Source organism: Cyprinus carpio, chromosome A6, assembly GCF_018340385.1.
Source record: "Cyprinus carpio isolate SPL01 chromosome A6, ASM1834038v1, whole genome shotgun sequence".
Lineage (NCBI taxonomy): Eukaryota > Metazoa > Chordata > Actinopteri > Cypriniformes > Cyprinidae > Cyprinus > Cyprinus carpio.
This window is the reverse complement of record NC_056577.1, coordinates 15,900,999-15,923,023: the sequence shown is the minus strand read 5'-3', so window position 1 is coordinate 15,923,023 and position 22,025 is coordinate 15,900,999. Positions and strand designations below refer to the sequence as shown.

The 22,025-nt window shown below is 37.0% G+C and overlaps 1 protein-coding gene across 2 annotated transcripts in view; it reads left to right on the top strand.

The window, feature by feature from the left end:
• Positions 1–22,025, top strand: part of gng12b (guanine nucleotide binding protein (G protein), gamma 12b) — a 54,205-nt gene that overhangs the window by 19,259 nt on the left and 12,921 nt on the right. Inside the window, exon 2 of one of the 2 annotated variants that reach the window (XM_042758190.1) lies at positions 16,032–16,107. The exons of the other annotated variant lie outside the window; for it this stretch is intronic. The gene's annotated coding sequence lies outside the window, so the exon portion shown is untranslated. The remainder of the gene's footprint in view (positions 1–16,031; positions 16,108–22,025) is intronic. 2 annotated transcript variants of the gene reach the window in all.

Sequence of the window (22,025 nt, the reverse complement as noted above, 5' to 3'; positions counted from 1 at the left end):
AACCTTCTGGGACTAAATTGTATCATCCAAGCCCAGTGGATCGGCTTTACCATATAGAAACATAGTCTTAAAAAAGTTAACAGAAACAAAATCTGTTGTAAAGACTGGTAAAAAATGACGAACCATGAGGGAAAAAAATATTTTGGAATGATTTATAGATTGTGAAAAGCACTGAATTAAGCATTTGAATTATTATTATTATTTTTTTTTTTTTTTTCAGGTTTATGCATCAAACATTAGTTTGAAAAAAATAGAAAAAAATGCACTGTCAGCTTACTAGAAAGCAAATATTTTACAAGTATTAATTTAATCACTTATTTTGTCTTGAGTACAATTTAAGATATAAAACAAATATTTAATTAAACTATACTTTTTTATTTTAGGAATTGATTTCCAAAAAATTAGAAAATTCCTCTCGTGAACAACCTTAAATGGCCCTCCAACATTATAGGCTCTGGGAGACAGTTTCTCGTCAGTTATGATTACTTTTAGATGTCTAGAGCAACAAATGGTGGTTAAAATAATTTAATTACATTGATGCATGGATCAATCTAGGCCAAAGTCTTGTGAAGCCACTTTCTCCACTAGAGGGAGCCACAGAACTATAGAAGAGTTTTATATTCCCTCAACATAGAACACCAAGCTTCCATCTACAAAGCAGACTGGATTCTTTAATTGCTGTGCACCAGGTCCAGCATTATAATTCTGTATATTATCTAATCTGTTTACATGTTGGGATGATTATGCTACAATTGCTCCTTCAGCTTTTCTCCTCCACTTCTCACAGAGAGGAATAGAGTGTTTTCAGAGTCAAGGCCCTGTTGTGGTGTGCACTTCTTTGTGAAAATCTGAAGTTTCACTGTCAAAACTGTAGCCTAGTGTTGTAATAACATACTTAAGCATAGCAGTGAATGCAGGTCAGGTGTGCTTAGTTACTCAAAACACAGCCGTAATTCACATGAATAAAAGTGTATTTGTTAAATGTTTAAACAGAGAGCGGGCTGGAATGCATGAAGTGTAATACAATCTGTGATTGAGTGTCATATTGAGCTGCTTTAGAGAAGAGAGTCTCTTGGCTGAGAAAGGTTGTTTTCACCCCTGCTGGAGGAAGTGTGGGAAAAATTCCTTTCTCTTGCAGGACAACAAGAGCAGCAGGTTTTAGTTTCAGTCTTTCTTTTGTGTGGATCGATGGCTTGCTCTCTCAGAGTTCATAACCGTGTGCGCTCTTGGCTGGTGGGCTTGCATTAATGAGATGCTCTATCTAATGGGCACAGTGGATGTGAATGTGAACCTGTCTTTGGGAAATGTTGTATTTTGGGTTGTGACAGCGTAGAATGTCAGATAAATACTTTGGGGCTAGGCCGTGTAATGCTTTAAAAACAAATACTAAAATTTTAAATTCTATTCTCAGTTTGACTTGTAGCCAGTGCATTGGTGTAATGTGATCGTATTTTCCACTACCAGTCAGCAGCCTGGCTGCAGCATTTTGAACCATTTGAAAACGCCTGATAGCTGCTTGGTTTGCTCCGTGATAGAGTGAATTACAGTAGTCAAGACATGAAGTAATGAATGCATGGATAACTATTTAAAAAGTCTTTAGAGACAGAAAAGATTTAACTTTTGCGAGATGTCATACATGAAAAAAACCTGATTTGACAACAGAATTAATTTGTGTGTCAAACTTGAGACCTGAATCAGAAAACATACCTACACTTTTCGCACACAGAGTAACATAAGAATTTTAATCGCCAAGGTCCAGAATGCCAAAGTCATAAAAATCACTTGGACCAAACAGTATTACTTCAGTTTTAATCTCATTTAAGGCCAAAAAATTGTGTGAGCCATGATTTCACTTCCTGTAAACACGGTAGCAGGATCTCTATGGAGCTTGAGGCATTATGTTTAAATGGGAGGTACAATTGGGTGTCATCAATGTATAAGTGAAATGATACTCCACATTTGAAAAAGATGGAACCCAATGGCAGCAAGTATAAAGAGAATAATGTTGGAGCAAGAATAGAACCCTGTGGAACACCACAGGAGAGATGTGCTGCTGAGGAGGTATGTTTTCCGATGCATACAGAGAACTTCCTGTTGGTTAAAAAAGACAGGAACCAATTTAGAACTATGCCCTGAATGCATACAAGATTTTCTAGTTGGGTGAATAAGATTTGTATGATCGACCATATCAAAAGCTGAGCTGAGATCTAAAAGAACCAGAGCATAACTCCCATTATCTGTAGCCAGCATAATGTCATTGGTAACTTTCAATAGAGCAGATTCAGTGCTGTGTAATTTTCTAAAACCTGACTGGAAAGTATCATAAAAATAATTTAAATTCAGAAAAGAGTGTAGTTTAAGTAAGAAATACCTTAGAAATAGGTCTGAAATTACGTAAATCAGACACATCAATATTTGGTTTCTTCAGAAAAGGAGTAACTGAGGCATGTTTTAGGCAGTCAGGGACCATACCAGTACTCAAACACATATTAATAAAAAACAGGAGATCAGGCCCTATAATATCAACAATTTGCTTTAAAAAAAAGTGTCAAGGAATACTATCACATGGACAAGAAGTAGGTTTCAGATGATCAATAATATCTTTACGGGTCTGAAGAGAAATTAAATCAAACATGCTCCAGGTAGAGGAGCACCTAGTTATTTCGGAAAAGGCATAAGGAGTAACCAGTGATTGTGGTCTTGGCCTTGTTGTCTTCTCAACTAAAAATGATCGAAAGTTTTCACTTAAGAGATCCGATACATCAGAGAAAACATCAACAGTAGGGTTTAAAACAGCATCTGTATAGTTGAAAATAGAACTCTTGGCCTATGGTGATTTATCGTGACAATCTCTGAAAGAAATATAGATTTAGCAGACTTAACAGATTTCTGAAAAATGGAGAGAGACTCCCTTAAAATGTCATAGGACATCTGCAGCCTGTCCTTATGCCATTTGCGTTCTGCTCGTCTACAGTTTCATCAGAGTGAATGAATAGAGTCATTAAACCAAGGAGCAGCTTTTTAAGTAGAACGCTTAATCTGCAAGGGAGCAATGTTATTAACAATATTCAAGCAGGTATTACAAAAAAATTTAAACATGCGTCAGCATCAGAGCTTTCTGAAAACCAGTTTGTGACTGATAATTCATCAACTGCCTTGTAAGCGATAGCAAAATCCTTGTATGCGTAAGAGACCTGTAAGGAATGGTATCCTGCAGCTATTTTTAACCTGTTAGCGTTCCACTGCATCACCTGCGGTACACATGCATACATGTTTTTGCACACATGCATACATGTTTTTGAGGGTTAACTTCGTGACATACAACAACTCAAAAAAACAAAACAAAAAAAAACCTTAACCATATAACCATACAATTAACACAGCAAGTACAATCAGTGTCGTTGTCAGAGCACCAACAAGACTTTAGCTCCCAACCAGCTAATAGCTCCCAGCTATAGTCATCTGCAGGCATCTGTTTACAAAAAAGAAAATGTAGCTGGAATGTTTTTTTTTTTTTCTTTTTCAGTGTTTAAAGTTCTATTACTCAATACCAGTAAGACTTACAGTGATTCTGATGTATGTTCTTTTTAGGAAAACCTTTTAAGCAGAATGTGTGGTTCGCAATGCATTTGTGCGCATATGTGTTTGCACCAGTTTGTGTTTTTTTTGTCTTCTAGGAACAGCGTTGTTATTTTTAATTAAAATTAGAACTATTAAATATGTATTTCATTAATTGAAATAAATATGCAATAAAAATTTTTTTTAATAAAATGACAAAAACAAACAAAATTATTAACAATTAAGCTAAAATTAAAATACAAACTGAAAATATGAAAATAAAAGCTGATACTATAATAATATATAAATAATACTAAAATATCACTGAATGTCAAAGTGAGAAATTACAGGTTTGACCTACATTACCTCGTGATTGCTTTATTATAGGCCCTTCCCATAAAAGGCCTCTCAAACTTCCTGTTTCGCAAACACCTGCACTTATATGGGCATTGCATTATATATGAATGTGGTTGAGTTCCGTTCGCTATTCTTTTAGCTCCCCCTCCACAAGCACATAGACTCGCACTCTCCCACATCCTCCACACAGACACACTCACTCGACATCCGCACAAACCGACCCGAAGCGCAGACAGGCGTGGTCTGGCAGGAAGTGATGTTACTTGGCTTTGTAGGACTGGTCTTTTTGATCCTGTGTGTAGTAGTGTGCCCCACAGGAAAATGAGGAAGTGCTTCATTTAAGATTTGTTGTTCTCTCTGTCTGTTAGTGCGGGTGCTGACCACAGATAACTTTGTAGTTGCTTGTTAACAGAATATGCATGAAGTTCCTTGTTCCTGTGTGTGTGTGTGAGGGTTATGTTTTGCCTACACTGTGGAGACAAATTGTACCACAAGAATAGTAAAACCTGAAATCAGCTGCACTGTGAGGATGAGCCAGTATTACCAGAAAGAAAAAACTTTAATAAACATACAAAATTGTATTTTAAATTCATTGTGAATTGCAGTTTGCCACACAAATATGCCACACTCTCTAAACTCTTACAAAACAAAAAAAATACATTTATACTGGAATATACAATATACTAGAAAATATAATGCAATATATTAAATAATACATTTCCATATATGGGAAACTAGAGCTTCTATTTTTCAATATACTGCAATGTATTCATGTACAATGTATGGCTATATATTGAAAAATACATAGCAATGAAGGCAAAAACTGCACTACACTTTACATGCAACAGCTTTATTGAAAAAAAAACCCCTCAATTTCTCAAGAACCGTCTCACCTGTTTGCATAGTTACACATTCGATATATGAAAAAGTGTGTGATGTTTATAAGAAAAAAGTTTTTACTTGAAAAAAAATATGAAACATTTAGGATTTTTGGACAATTCTGTGTCTTGTTAAAGTCATAGCAACATGGTGGGTGGAAAATGAGAGTTGACATAATTTAACCATATCAATCAATTATTTGCATATATTTGTTCTTATAAGTGTGAATATATATGGTACATGTGTGTTCAAATATATTTACACACACAGTACCATACTTTATCACATATGAAGACATTAATGAATATAAAATTACATAAATCACGATATATGACTTATGTATTGTCATATATTTTTCAACATATGAAAAGCAGCCTTATTGGAATATATTAAAACAATATATTAATCATTAATTTTTTAAATATAAAATATAAAAATATATATATTTTCTTTCTGTAAGCGAAGCTATTCTGTAATATTATTCAGTAGCCTGCATCATTGGGTCATTTTGATGCTCAGTGTTATTGTTAATTAAAACCTATTAAAACTGTTTTTGTTAATTGAAATAAGGCTGAAATTAAATAAAATATAAATATTAGAGAAAAATCTTAAAACTTAAATGTAAGAAATAATACCTAGACATCTAACTGTAATGAAATAACTTGAAGCACTAAAATTACTAAAACATTACTAAAACTAAAACTGAAATAAAAATAAATGAAATCAGTTTCTGGCCTAGGTGAAAGCAGCAGAAAAGGAACGTTGTTTTAAGGTTGTTTGTTGGTTTATGCTTCTGTGGAATCATCATGCCAACTGCATCTTGTGACTTGTTGAGCAGGTTCCTGCTCATGACCTCATTTAGGGAAAAATAGGGAGAAACCATAAGAGCGCCAGTTAAAAACAAAGGAACTGAGTGTTACAGCAAATAGAAGTCATCATGACCTACCTGTGTGTCTGCTGCCTGGATCAGTCATTTCCGCTTGTGCACACAGTAGCTCTGTTCCAAAACCTGGTGAGCTACCTGCCAGCATTTTAAGGCATTGTGCATGTGTTTCTTTTGTTTAGGCTGGTTCAAATATATTATAATTGTGTTGATTTGAAAAATACATTAAGTCAGCATTAGATTTAGCCTTTGTTGAGAAGGCAGTTTCTGAATGCATTATGTTCAAAAGCTCACTGAAAAAAGTCAAGATGGCAGCTTTGTCGAGAGAAATGCTGTTTATAAATATATTTCACACAACACCAAAAAATAAGTTCAGTATAATTATAAATGTACGGAAACCTGCACATGGAATGCACAAGAAAAAAAAGTAGATATTATGGCCACTTTTTTACAAATTTGTCTCCTCGTTTTAGTTCATTCATAGCTATGATTTACTAATTTGTTCCCTTGTTTTAGTTAAATTGTGGGTTACACTAATTAGGTTCCTTGTACATAGACTGAACACGTAGTACACATGTGCAAGACATAATTAAGTTCTTTGTACATAGACTGAACACGTAGTGCGCATGTGCATGACATAATTAGGTTCCTTGTACATAGACTGAACATGTAGTATGCATGTACATGACATAATTAGGTTCCTTGTACATAGACTGAACATATAGTGCGCATGTGCAAGACATAATTAGGTTCCTTGTACATAGACTGAACACGTAGTACACATGTGCAAGACATAATTAGGTTCTTTGTACATAGACTGAACACGTATAGTACACATGTGCATGACATAATTAGGTTCCTTGTACATAGACTGAACACTGACACATGTGCATGACATAATTAGGGTTCCTTGTAGTGCCGCATGTGCATGACATAATTAGGTTCCTTGTACATAGACTGAACATGTAGTATGCATGTGCATGACATAATTAGGTTCCTTGTACATAGACTGAACATATAGTGCGCATGTGAATGACATAATTAGGTACCTTGTACATAGACTGAACACGTAGTACACATGTGCATGACATAATTAGGTTCTGTGTACATAGACTGAACACGTAGTACACATGTGCAAGACATAATTAGGTTCTTTGTACATAGACTGAACACGTAGTACACATGTGCATGACATAATTAGGTTCTTTGTACATAGACTGAACACGTAGTACACATGTGCATGACATAATTAGGTTCCTTGTACATAGACTGAACACGTAGTACACATGTGCATGACATAATTAGGTTCCTTGTACATAGACTGAACACGTAGTACGCATGTGCATGACATAATTAGGTTCCTTGTACATAGACTGAACACGTAGTGCGCATGTGCATGACATAATTAGGTTCCTTGTACATAGACTGAACATGTAGTATGCATGTGCATGACATAATTAGGTTCCTTGTACATAGACTGAACACGTAGTGCGCATGTGCATGACATAATTAGGTTCCTTGTACATAGACTGAACATGTAGTATGCATGTGCATGACATAATTAGGTTCCTTGTACATAGACTGAACATATAGTGCGCATGTGCATGACATAATTAGGTTCCTTGTACATAGACTGAACACGAAGTACACATGTGCATGACATAATTAGGTTCTGTGTACATAGACTGAACACGTAGTGCGCATGTGCAAGACATAATTAGGTTCTTTGTACATAGACTGAACACGTAGTACACATGTGCATGACATAATTAGGTTCCTTGTACATAGACGTAGTACACATGTACTGAACACGTAGTACACATGTGCATGACATAATTAGGTTCCTTGTACATAGATTGAACACGTAGTGCGCATGTGCATGACATAATTAGGTTCCTTGTACATAGACTGAACATGTAGTATGCATGTGCATGACATAATTAGGTTCCTTGTACATAGACTGAACACGTAGTGGGCATGTGCAAGACATAATTAGGTTGCTTGTACATAGACTAAAGATGTAGTGTGCATGTGCAAGACATCACCGTTTTTACAAATTTGTGTTTTGGTACTTTACACTGAGATTATAACAGTATAGTTTTTTTCAGACCCCCAAAATGCCATCATTGTGTAAACGAAAGGCAAAAATGCATTTAACTATTTTTAGTTAAAAACTGTCGTGTAAATGCCCCCTTTGTAAAATTCTGGTCATGTTGTACGTAATCAAGCAAACGAAAATTCAATTAAAAAAGCAAATTTATAAGTTGTTGCTCATCAGTTTGAGAGCTGTGTTTTGTTTTTTGTCTGTTGTGTTTTTTTACAATTTTACAATATTGCTCATATATATATATATATATATATATATATATATATATATATATATATATATATATATATATATATATATATTTCTTTTTTATTATTTGTTCTATATAATAATGTACTATTATGTCCAAAGATATTTTAAAGGTGAGATATGTGTCAAAGTAATTAAATAAAATTTACTATCCTGAAAATGCAGCAAAATTTATCAAACTATCAAAACAGGTCATGACCTTGCAGCAAATTTGCAGGGGTTTGTGTGGGATTTCAGTTCAGATGCTGTCTTGGAAGCCAGCTGCCTCTGGAGACAGTCTGTCGAGGCTGCTCACAAGGTTTTTAAAGAGAACTGTTTGTGTGGTCAATCAGAGAGATGTGAACACACACAGTCTCGCACAATACCACTGAGACATTTGGACCAGAGCTAATTCGTTCACAGATCTCCCTCATGGCTGAATCTGTCGGACATCTTGTGCAGTCATGGTCTCCTGACAGCAGTCAGATTTGTTTAACAGTAATAGCTCTGATAAGAGTGTCTGAATCCTGTGTTGTTGTGTACCTTCTGAAGCGTTCTCAAAGGACCAATTCAAATCTTACAGTCACTAATTGACTCGCAGGAGACAGGAAGTGCTCTTTTTGAGTGTATTGTCCACCCTCAGAGTCAAAATCAGGGCTTGGACATCCGACTATGGATGGGCTCTTTTTTGTCCTTTGCAGAAGCGTGTGGTAAGACTATCTGGGGAGTATCAGAGCTCTGTGTGTGGGTTACCTGGTCCCTGTCACGCTGGCCTATTTCACCTCCTTTAACTGGGTCATCTCAGATCACATTTCTGGAACTCAGGCTTTCTTTCTCACACTGACAATGCAGGTCAGTCGTAGGATCCAGTGCAGACATGCATATTAGCCATTATTATGGTTCTGTTTGTGTATTTATTTTGCCGACTTGTTTGAGTCAGAATATTAAACTTTAGTTTATCGAAATATTTGTGCCGCATGCATCATCTTCCATGGATCTTGTGACAGCAGAATGAGAATGGACATTTTTTTTCAGGCTACAAATACACACTTCAACAGCTGGAAGTTTGTGAGGTTTGAGGGATTAAATATTGATTAGATATTCAAAGACTTTAAATGATTCAAATGCGTATTTGCTGAATACCCAACACTACATGAGAAAGTATGATAACGTTTGCCTTTCTGTTACTAATTAGACAGAACTGTTAAACAAAGACTGTAAACTGATGAATGAGGAGTGTTTGTGCATCATGTGGTTATGTTCTCCACGCTGTTAAAATAAAAGACTCGCTTATGGCACTTATTGGCCAAACTGAAGAAACTTATCAGTTGATGCCGGTTTAATATATCTGTGTTTGTAACATGGAATCATTTCCAGCAACCTTGCCTTCAGCAGTCTGCAGGACATGAGGTGATATATTCAGTGATGATCACAACCAGGTCAGCAGCATGTGCCCAAACCCTCTGTGGCCTCACAGGAAAAATCTCCACATGCCGGAAATTCTGCCCTTCATGTTTTTTGTCCTCTTTTTTTTTTTTTTTTTGAGGTTCATTTGAAGTCATGTCTCTTGGCAGACATAGGAAAAGGAAATATTTGCCTGGCCATAAATAAGTAGAGTTTAATTGCAGCGGCAGTGGCTGTCGGTGGCCAGAGATTATTAATGTGTTGGAAAGTAGATGGAGGCAGCTTTGCCAGTCCTCTTACCCAAACAGTTTAATGAGTGTTAAATATGCCAGTTTAAGTATAAGTTAAACTCTCTCTCTTTTTTTATGCTTTCATCATTTGTTACATATTTGCACACTTGAAAGAACATTACATTGTTATTATTTATAATCAGAGATTCCTAGGGGGTTGTGAAAATTAATTAAATCAAATGTAACAATGAAATTAAAAATCAAACTAAAACTGAAACAGTGATGTATCTTATCAAATCATGATTATTAAATTGAAGGCTATGATTTAATTGAAGACTTATATAGTCCGGTGTGGTGCATTTTTCTATAGTATTTGTAGTATTTGTTTAGTATTTGTTTATACGCATGCTGCTTGTTGCATCCTCACAATCTCTGCAAGTGCTGTGTGATTGATGTGCATCTGGGAAAAAATTGTGCTAGATTGATTTTAATTGTATTGACATTTGCATGATTTACAATTTATTTGTGGCCTTTAGTTCATGTGGACAGAAGAAATTTCACCAATATTCCTCCAAAATGAAAGCTTGAGGATTTTAAATGTTATAGCTAGAGGGTTTGAACATTTGAAAGTAAAGATTTTTGTGCTGTTGCTTGTGCAGTTGTGTATGTTTAGTCTGTGTGCATCACTGGCAGTTTAGACACTGTGTTTCCTGTAAGATAAACCTAGACTACCAACATGCACATCAAGATCAGACATTCGGACACAGACCTCTGACAATTACTGGGTTTCAAACACAAGGATGTTTCTCTTAATTCAAAAAGGAGCAAAGCTTATGAACAGCTTACAGTTGACATGGTTCATATGCTTGTGCTGTTTGTGTGCTTGAAATGTATTGTCTTACCGTGTGTGTGTGTGTGTGTGTCTCTGTGTTGGATGAGTACATTTTAAACACACATTTCTTAGAACTCCTTTAATGTTTATATGAATCATATATGACAGGAATCCTTATCTTATCAGCCTTATTAATATTTATGAGTGCACATGATTTACATTCTCAGGCTCAGCACAGGTGAGTGACACATATGGACACATCACTTATTCTGCTTCATTCAAAATGCAGTTAAAAGAATATTCTTGGTACAAGTTAGCACAGTTTAAAGCATTTGTGACAAACAGTTGATAACCACAAAAATTTATTTCAAGAAGCAAAAACGTCTCGTTACGTATGCAACCCTCGCTCCCTGAAGGAGGGAATGGAGACGTTACATCAACACTGACGTTAGGGGTCTCACTTGGGAACTGAAAAACTAAAAAACAGGCCAGTGAACATTGGTGAGTGGAATTTGCATTCCCAGCCACTCCCCTGTACACACGGGTATGTGCATCTACTCATTCAGGTTTGTGCTGAGGAGCCAAGACCATGGCCTGCTTTTTCAGTGGTGTAGTTAAAGGTTGTGACTGGGTCAGGATGTGTTTGATGGCCTTGTCTGTTTTTGGTCTGTCTGAGAGCTATGACAGTTTTGCCGAAAAGGTTGGCTTGGGAGATGGGGGCGTCAAGAAAGCACACTTTGTCCGCATGGTTCAGCCAGAGATGGTGCTCCTGGACCACCAAAGTGGACATCGCCTGGCCGAGGGCCCATGCTGTGACCTTATTCACCCAGAGGCAAAGTCAGTCACCGTGGGTGGTTCCTGAACCCCAGCTCAGAACTGCCCCTGTGCAATACAGTGCTTGGGCATGATATATTTGCAAGATGGCCATCACATGCAAGGTGGAGGCGGGCTTTCCAATGATGAGTAAGTCTCAGCAGCGAAAGCAGACATCAACTCACTGGCCCAGGATGGGAGGCATGTATGATTCCCCCAAGACTGCAATTGCACCCTCCACCTGGGGAATCTCTGCACACTCCCAGGTGGCCCCACCACTAAGGGTAGTAAAGGTGGAGAAGGTTGGAAAGCAGCTTTGGGTAGTAAAAAGCTGCCTTTCACAACTTTGTTAGCAGCAAATCCAGCTGTGAGTGCTTGGGACAGGGTGGAGAATTCCACTCCAGCTCAATGGTTATGGTGGCCCAGGAAAGCACGGCTGTCAACTTTTGAGTCAGACTGAGCAATCAGCCCAAAGGGGTGACACTGAGCAGAGGACACTGGCTCACCCTCCAATAGAGCTATCGTAACTGATCCTCCTCTGGAGCCCCAGATCTGGGAGCATGCAAGATCTGTCATGAGTCTGATCAGCGGCATCACTCGGGAGCTCCCATATATAAACTCATCCTTTCTAATAATCCTACTACTTAGCCGCTTGATCTTATTCCATCTCATCTCCTTCAAGCCATTTTTCCTGCAGTTGTACCTGCACTCACTCACATCATTAACACACTGGTATTTTCCCCTCAGGATTTAGACAGGCTCGTTTAACTCCACTACTTAAGAAACCCACCCTTAACTCATCTTTTTTAGAGAACTACAGACCAGTTTCCCTTCTTCCTTTCATTGCAAAAACACTTGAAGGAGCTGTGTTCAACCAAGTCTAAGCCTTTCTCACACAGAACCACCTCCTCGACAGCAGCCAGTCTGGTTTCAGAAGTGGACATTCAAACGAGTGTCCAAGTCACAACTACTGGGGTGCCTCAGGGCTCAGTTCTTGGACCACTTCTCTTCTCTGTCTTCATGGCATCACTAGGTTCTGTCATTTAGAAACATGGCTTTTCATATCACTCCTAAACTGATAACACTCAACTCTACCTCTCATTCCATCCTGATGATTTGACGATAGCTGGTCTCATCTCAGCTTGTCTAACAGACAAAGAATGTACGTCACACCTCTGTTTATCAATCTGCACTGGCTACCAATAGCTGCTCACATAAAATTCAAGGCATTAATGTTTCCCTAAAAAAACACCACTGGCTCTGTACCCCTTTACCTAAATTCATTATTCCAGAATTATGTGCCCTCTAGAAGCTTGCGTTCTGCAAATGAACGTCACTTTATTGTGGCATCCCAAAGAGGGACAAAATCACTTTCACACCACAGACTTTTAAATTAAATGTTCCTTTCTGGTGGAATGACCTGCCCAATTAAGTCTGAGCAGCTGAGTCCTTATCCACCTTCAAGAATCGGCTAAAACACATCTCTTCCATCTTTATTTGACCCTCTTACTCTAGCACTCTCCATTCTAATTCTATTCTTTATAAAAAAAAATTAAAAAAAAAAACTTGCCCCTTTTCGACCTGCACTGTATTTATTAACTGACTACTTGTTTTCTTAAAAAAAAAAAAAAAAAAAAAAACTAACACTTGCTTTTCTAATCTTTTTGTATTCTATTTGTTTTCTTTTTATTTATTGTACAACTAACAAAAGCAAAAAAGGCCTTTAACACAAGCTTGCTCTATTAGTTTTCTATTCTATCTGTTATATATTATGTGATAAAAAAAAACCTTGCTACGTGTACTGCATTAAGCTAACTGAGACTTGTTATAGCACTTGTATATCATTGCTCTTTTGTTGATTTTGATTGCTTCCATTGTCCTCATTTTTAAAGGGATAGTTCACCCAAAAATGAAAATGATGTCATTAATGACTCACCCTCATGTCGTTCCAAACCCGTGAGACCTCCGTTTATCTTCGGAACACAGTATAAGATATTTTAGATTTTAGTCCGAGAGATTTCTGTTCCTCCATTGAGAATGTATGTACGGTATACTGTCCACGTCCAGAAAGGTAATAAAAAAACATCTTCAAAGTAGTTCATGTGACATCAGAGGGTCCGTTAGAATTTTTTGAAGCATCGAAAATACATTTTGGTCCAAAAATATCAAAAACTACGACTTTATTCAGCCTTGTCTTCTCTCCTGGGTCTGTTATGAGCACGTTCACAGCACTGCAGTTTAGTGATATCCGGTTCGCGAACGAATCACTCGATGTAACCGGATCTTCTTGAACCAGTTCACCAAATCGAACTGAATCGTTTGAAATGGTTCGCGTCAACAATAAGCATTAATCCACAAATGACTTAAGCTGTTAACTTTTTTTAACATGGCTGACACTCCCTCTGAGTTCAAATAATCCAATATCCTGGAGTAATTCATTTACTCAAACAGTACACTGACTGAACTGCTGTGAAGAGAGAATTGAAGATGATTCTTCATTCATTGCCATGTTTTAGTCATTTGTTCCTTCATTTTAGTTAAATCATGCCATAACTCATTCCCTAATTTTAATTTAGTTAAATCATGGTATAACAAATTAAGTATTTACTGTGGCCATGATCAGGATTGATCAAAAAAGCAAAATCCACAATTTAACTAAATGAACACATTCTTGTTTAAAAATTTTCAACTGCACATCATGGACAGGACTCCATACTGTAGATTACAATGAAGCAAATGGAAATGAATGGGGTAAATTTGTATTTTTAATTTTTTTTTTAAATTTAGTATAGCCAGAAGGTTTGAATGGTTGTAATTGTAATCATTGTAAATACCTTTATATATCTTAAAAATAGTATTTTTTGTGTTAATTTAGAAAAATCTTTTAGTCAGTTATGCATAAGCCTGCATGGACACTCCATATGTTATTTTAGAGGTCGTGTCAATGAGATGGTAGAGCTGTGAAAATAATACTTGAGACCAACTGTGCCAGTTTGTGCTTTCTAAACTATCACAGACTGATTGAAAAGGCTGCTTGGATTGTTTATGGGGGGATTTTTTCCCAAGGTTTTCAGTTCATCCTCACTTCCTTGGGAGGATGGAACATGAAAAATGAACAAGAGAGAGAGGAGGAACCTTCCCATGAGCTGTCAGAACGGCCTCCAGACCCATGGTCGGTCACACATTACGAACACATACTCACTCCTACCTTGTCCAGTCCTCCCACCAGAGCAAGGCAGACGACCCCATATGCATGACTCTCACAGAAAGAGATTGAGTAGTGAAGAACGTGTTTAAGTACAGAACAAGATTTTTGTGTGATTTTAGATAGTTTGCATTTTAGTTTAATGCACATGGCTCTGATTTAAGCTTCTGACCCTGCTGCATTGGCTCCATCTTAACAGAGTCATCTGTTTCAGGGTTTTCAGTTCAGTTATATTTCCATTTGCTCAGCCTAAACATAAGACAATCACATCCTCTTTACAGTATAGATAACTGTTTCTCTGAAATTTCTCCTTTGCTTTTCCTTTTTTAACAGACATGCTATTACTCAACAACACCGCAAACAGCTACCCTATAGTCCTTGGCCCTGCAGGCGCTGTTTTTTTCAGATAGGCTAATTCTTTTCCACGTGTTTAGAGAAATCTTTCAATTTCACTTCACTAGAAACAGTGCTGGGACTTCTAAGAAGTGGAGGGAGGAACTGAACTGAACTGAACTAACGCCCAACTTCCAGTTAAGCATTAACTCTGAATTCTCTGCAGAGGCCCCTTCCCAAGATTGCAGCTGTGCACAGGGGCCAGAGATTTACACAGGGTCTAGAGTATTGTGTGTGTGAGAAACAGTATTATATAAGATATCCTTCAGGCTTCTAATGATATTTGATACCTATACTGTACCTCTATATATCCCAAAACGATTATCGGAAATATCGGTTATCGGTTATCAGCAATAAACACAAATATAAAAATTATTACCTGCTTATTGGTATAAGACAGAATTTTAATGACTGTGCATTCTGAGCTGCATCTTACAGCTATTTTTATATTTGAGTAATCTGTCTATTATTTATTTATTGTTTCTATTATAAATAAGATATTGTGCAACATTTTGCAGACTGTTTGCAAATTTAAGTCTGTATACAGCTTTATACATTTTGCATGCAACTTAGTGTAAAACACAATAAAATATACAATAAAAAAAATTCAGAGTTTGAAAGCAGCAAAACAGCTTAAGTGTCCAACGTTACCATCTTGTAAGAGGTAGAATGTTCAGGAACACACACATGTCCTTCTCTGAACACGAGAAGTAATGTAAGGCACTACTCTATTTTTTTTAGTTATACCATTAAGTTACTGTTGATATAAAAATATGTGCATATATAACTTAAAAACCTAAATTTAATGTAAGACAACAAATACTGTTTTGGCTCAAATGTTTGCACTCCCTTTTTGCTGCACTCCATTTTGTTGCATATGAACATATAAAACAAAATATTTTTGGAAAAAGTTTTCAAAAATGAGTGCAACATTTAATAACTTCTTTGCTTTTAGGAACTACATGATAATTTACATAATGGTAAACTTTAAAAGTAAAGTACATGCACAATGCAAGTTCATGTGTATTAGGATTTTCTCATACAGTACGTAAGCTTACGTATGCAAGTGTTTGTGTGAGTGTGTGTTCTTTGTACTGCACTGAGGAGGTGACTAACTATGCAGGAATGTGTTCTCTTGTCAGGTGCTTTCTTATCTGCCATTGAAATGTTCGAGAATCCAGCTTGATTTCCCCGTGCTACCTCTTCCTACCCGCTGAGGTCAGCCTGAGCCTGGCACACTCACATACACACATTGAAATCTCTTCCTGGTACACACTCGTTGTCCTCTCTCTCTGTTTCTGGCCAGTAGGGACAGTGTGCAGTCACTTAGGTAACAGATTTATGCTTGTGAACAAGCATCATTGTTGAGTTATGCCACGATGAGGTCACCCTTTTGTTTTTTTCTCTCTTTCCTTCTTGAAAAACAAAAGAGGCATGTTTTCACCTGGATCGGGGACTTCCCTAATTAAGTCACACTGAAGGACAAATCTCAAAAATGCAGTACATTGTGATTTTGTTTGTTGTGCACGTTTCCCACAGATATTTATTACTTAATGTCCTGTTAATGTTTTTTGTCTCATCACATTGAAACAGGAAACAGAAAGTATGCAACAAGAATCACGTGAATGAAAAAGTACTTAACTCTTGTCTCCTTGTGTGCACATGCAGTAATATGTAAACAGTGCAGATAATACCTGTTTGTTAGTGCATATGAAAGAAATTGATCGTTACTGTGGTTATTTCTGCAGAAAGTTTGCCTGTGTCAGATAGTGTGGAAGTCATGACCAGAAGAAAAAATATAGCGCAGAAGTCAAGAGATATAATGCAGGGCTCAATGATAAGAATGGCCTGGGCTCAGTGTGAGAGCATTTTAACAGAATTTTCACTGTATCAGGGCAGTGTTGCATTGTTATTGCATTCATGTGCCTTTCAAACTTAAACATATAGTGATTTGTTATACATTGAATATTGTTGCTGTGTATTCTGCCGATTTAAATGTCAAAAAGGTGAATCTTCTAGCTGACTCACACAGATGAGGCAAGATCGACCTGGAAGCATCATTTAGAATGTACTGAAACAAATCACCATATGCCATTGCTTTCCAAAAGTGTGCTGTAGTATAATTATAGCTTTCACAGAGTTGAATTTTAACTTTTTCCAGCTGATTTTACAAATATGTATGTATGCATGGGGCCAGCTGAAATATTAGAAGCACAGTGGAAAACAATCCTTCTCAATTATATTTTATTTAATTATCAAATGTACAGTACAGTACAATTTCAAAGCTGTAAAAGAAAAAAAAATCAATGATCTATAGCATAGTTCACTCAGATCATTTAGAAGAAATCTATGAGAATTGTTAGAATACTTGACTTTTGAATGCAGATTTTATTATCTTGGCAAATATGAGCAGAGATTGTTATACTGTTGAAATTCCATAAACTCTAGAGCACACACGTGAGATCAATAGTGTTGTTTACTATTGGAGGCTTGCAACATTCCTTATTTGCCAACCCATATAACATCATTGTTTTCTACTAGTGTTGATTGAGATTATTAAAGATACTAAACATTTGTGATTTTTCTTTTTTCTTTCCTTACGGGTGTGTAAGAGACTGTCGCCATCTAAAAGATAACAACCTCACAGTGTACATGTGACACCATGTTTCAGAGATAAGAACGTACTCTTATACTGTGAAAATCAGTGTATGTATGTGTGGAGCTGCACCTCACATTCCTGCCTCAAGCCATCACTGTCCTTTTTCTGCAGTATGTCACATGCCTGCTGTCAATTCCACTGAAATGTCTCATAATCTCATCTGCACTGTTTGGTTGTCATAACAGTTCCTCTAAAGAAACAGCAAATAGTTATTATAGTAAATACATTTGATTTTAGGAGATTTAAAAATAACTTTGCTTTATTACGTCAGTAATGTCTTTCATCTTTGATGTTCTTGGCACATAAGTGAAGAGCGAACAGATTTACATGGAAATATGACGGCTTAGCATTCAAGTCACTGACGCACAGATTGAGACTACTAAAAAGACTGATGCATGTTTCCTTTTTTCAACTCAGTTTGGCACAGAATAGTCATACTTGTATGCAGCGTGCACAAATTACTAAGTATGTGTTGTTAATGGAAGCGTTACAGCTAAATCTCACACATGAATGGCTGTGCACATCTATTACACTAGTGTTTTGTTTTTTGTTTTTTTGTCATGAATGTAAGCTGCTATTCTTAACACAACAGAGATGGTTTTTAAATGGAAAGAAGGTAAAAGGTGACTAAACAACCTTGCCGTGCATCCTTGATGGGTCAGTTTCAGGAACACACCCAAAGCTTTACTGTACTCACATCTACAGCAATTTCTTCATCCTGGGCTGCTTTCGCTTACGTTATTAGCTATTGTGCTTTTGTACGTATGCACACATTGCCTGCACACTCTACAAATCCTTGCTTTGCTCTTTTACTGTGACTGTTTGCGGAGAGATTTAGGCATTTGCAAAGAGATACTGAGAGTAAATAAAGTTTACATGCAAAGTCGGATGGCAGCATATGCACTTTTGTATATAACTGGCTTTCAAGCATTTGATGTTTAAAGACACTTTAAGACATAAAGTATAAATATCAATGCATTTGATTACAGCAAGTGGCTTTTATTTATTTTAAAGAAACACATGCATAACTTGGTGACAAAATTGTCCTGATATGTTAACGAAGAAAAAATTACAAAAACATTAAAGGTATAAAATTCTTGAAAATTATTTTAGGAAGGCAGTGAAGCAGTTTTTTTTTAAATTATTATTATTATTTTTTTATTGTAAATGATTGACAAATTTTGTCTGCCAAATCAAAAACCAGGAAATGATATAACAGTGAGGACCCCTAATAAACTTTGTCACAAATTCAATAAAATATCAGTTAATTGTGAACTTTTTATGTCAGGGTTAGTTCAGGTTGTAAAATGTCATGTTATACAACCCCTCAAAAATTCTAATGATATGCATGATATTTGTTTAAAATACTTATTATTTGTAAGTGTATAAGTGTATATAAGTGTATTTTATTTATGTGTACTTATTATGTTCATTTCCTTGGATTCTTGTGAAATGAGCTCAGTCTGGCCTGGACCCTAGACTTAGAATGGATTCATTGGCAGGACCTAAATGTGTTTGCTTGAGCAGCACAAAAATAGTCTAACCCAGAGCTCGGGGCTCCAGGAAGTGGTGTGTGAAGGGAAAAAATGGGATTGAGCTCTTGTCAGCATCAGCCCCTCTGCTGTTGACCCTGGGGAGGATACTGTAGCCAAACCACTCTGCTCAAGCGTAAGATACACGAGCTTCCTTTTGCAGCTTTCCTGCATGGCTTGCTGAGGAGCCTCTGTTACTCTCTACCTCACTCACATTTACACCATTGAGAAATGATGACACCCCCTCCTGCTCACTTGGAGCGCTGCACGACTGATGGACGTCAGAGTTGTGCGTCTGTACTGTTCCAGAGCAGGAAACACAGGGTTGAGCAGCTTAACATGAAATACTCCAGATACTCAATGGCTTTACGCAAGTATCTAGTAGCATGTTCCAGTAAATGACAGTGGTGTTGTGTTTTTTTTTTTCTGAAGCTCAAATTAAAGGGATAGCTGACCCAAATATAAAATATAATTTACTTACACTCTTGTCATTCCGGACCTTTCTTCCATGCACCCTGCTCCTTCCATACAATCAAAGTGAATAGGGACAGGAGCTGTAGAGCTCAAAAATGAACAGAATTATTATGTTATATAGATTCAACAGCTTAAAAGCTATATGTATGGGCACATTGTTTTGCAAATTTTTGCAAGTTTTCAAATAATAATTATGAATTCTACGATGACATGAAGGCTAGTTATAAGTCGGAATCTCATAATTATGGTCATCCTGACATGCATGCACTTTAAAAGACCAAAATGTAAATTATTTGATGAAAATCTTCAGCTGTAGCATTTACACTTGTGCATATTCTTATTCATATTCATGCCTAAAACCATAACCAATCTTGAAATAGTGAGCCAATTATTTTTTATTTGAAAAAATTATTTTTCTTTCATTTTCATTTTCTATGAAGTGATTTTTATTTATATAGGTTTGCATTTTTTCCATACTTGCATACATGCTGAGTGTTGTTTCTCAGCAGTGGAGTACTTGGCTGGGATTCAGAAATTCTTCTGCTGCCATGAGATAAATGTAGACCTCACAAGCAGAGTTCACAAATGCAACATTTTCTCACCAGGTCAATGAGTCAGATTTTGAGGAACTGGAATCCTTTTTATGTGTTACTGTCATTTCTGGTAATCTTAACACAATCCTTCTTGTATTTTTAATACTGAAGCACACATGCAACCACAACTTCCCTATTGTCTTCATGCAGAGATCACAGAATATAAGGATCCACTTTGATAGCATGAACCTTGAAATGACTGAAAGTGTCTGTTGTGCATTTTTGAAGAACAAACAGGGCCCAGACAGACTGCTCGTCTTCATATCTGGTATGTGTTATCAGGTGTAAAGGTGAGTCAGTGCTCCATAGTGCATGTTCTGTTTGTATGGAGTGGAGACAAAAGAAAGCCTTTCTCCTTTCTCACCACACACAGAGCCCCTTTTAAACCCCACTCCACGATAAAACACCTAAGACCCAAACAAAAGCTGTATCGTGATCTGCTGATACAGGCTTTCAGCGAAGGTGAACATGCACACTGTCATAAAAGATGACCTCGGCATGACTGTCCTCTTTCATCTCCTCAAAGATGCACTTACTGTATACATAACATGACAGTAGGGTGAAGAAAAGGTGATAGGCCACCAGCAGCTCTGAAGATGCCGAGTGATTTAAAATGTTTGTTTGTTTCTTTGTTATTTCACTTAACACAGTGACAGTGAGGATAAAAGCTGCTGATGCCAAAACAACAAGTTATTTCCATATTTACTGCTTACTCCAGTTCCCTAGACTTTAGATCCAACTGCACTTAAAGAGAGCTGACCCACCTAATCAAGGTCTTCAGGATACTAGAAACTTCTTAGCTGCATCTGAAATCACATACTACATACAGTAGTCATAGCACTGAATTTGGTTTGAACCTTACTTTGGGACCATTAAAAAAGAAAAACGTATCTATATAATATGAATATGGATAGTTTGAATGAAATCCAGATGTACTACATTTGAATGTGAGCTTGCCGTCGATTGCTGTCGAAACGTTTAAGCATACAAAGTATTTGGAGAAATTTGGCATACAGTATGTCTGCAGAGAAAATTCTGTCATTTCACTAAAAGATATTATGACATGGTTTAAAAAAACATATATATATCAATAAAAAGGTTGAGGCCACTTCAAGGTGCACACACACCTTCAATCCATTTTACCAGATTTTCCTGCCAGATTGTCTCATTCAATAGCCAAGGTCTAAAAGCAAACAGACTTCTACAGCAGGTCTGCGTTCTCTCCCCCACCCTTCTCTCTTTGTGCCAAACTGGTGTATTAATAGAAGCAGATGGTGGGTTTGTTCATTGATGTTGCATCTGGTTGTTCCTGACTGAACTCTCTCTACTGTGCCGCACCATTTCCTGTCCCGCCATACCTCAGAAGGGCCGCCCATCCCAAATGTACACATTATTCCTTTGCTGGATTTGATGGTTATTCTCCTTTGCCTCTCATTTTCCTTTGCCTCTTGTCCTGCCATGCAGATGTGGTGAGATGCTCATACACTTGAAAGTGAAGTCGGTGTCTCTGAAGTCTCTCACCTGGTTGTGTGCCGGCCAGCTCAAGGAATGTGTGAGGAGGGAGATATCTGATGTCTGTGCATTTGGTGACTGAGAGATCAAATGCATTTTACCGCTGCACTTTTACTTGGTCCCAGTGTTCATTTCGTTAACGGAGACGACAACGAAAAATATTCGTTAACAAAAAAAAAATTTCTGTGACGAAGACGAGACGTTGACGAGCTAAAACTAATATCTGATGATAAAAACTATGACGGAATTTATGCCGCGTCTTCGTTAACAAGACGAGACGGGACTATAATGTTATTTGAGGACTGCCGGACATTCAAAATACATCCTATAGGCTACTGTCTTGTCCTTAAAAATGTGCGTCCCTGT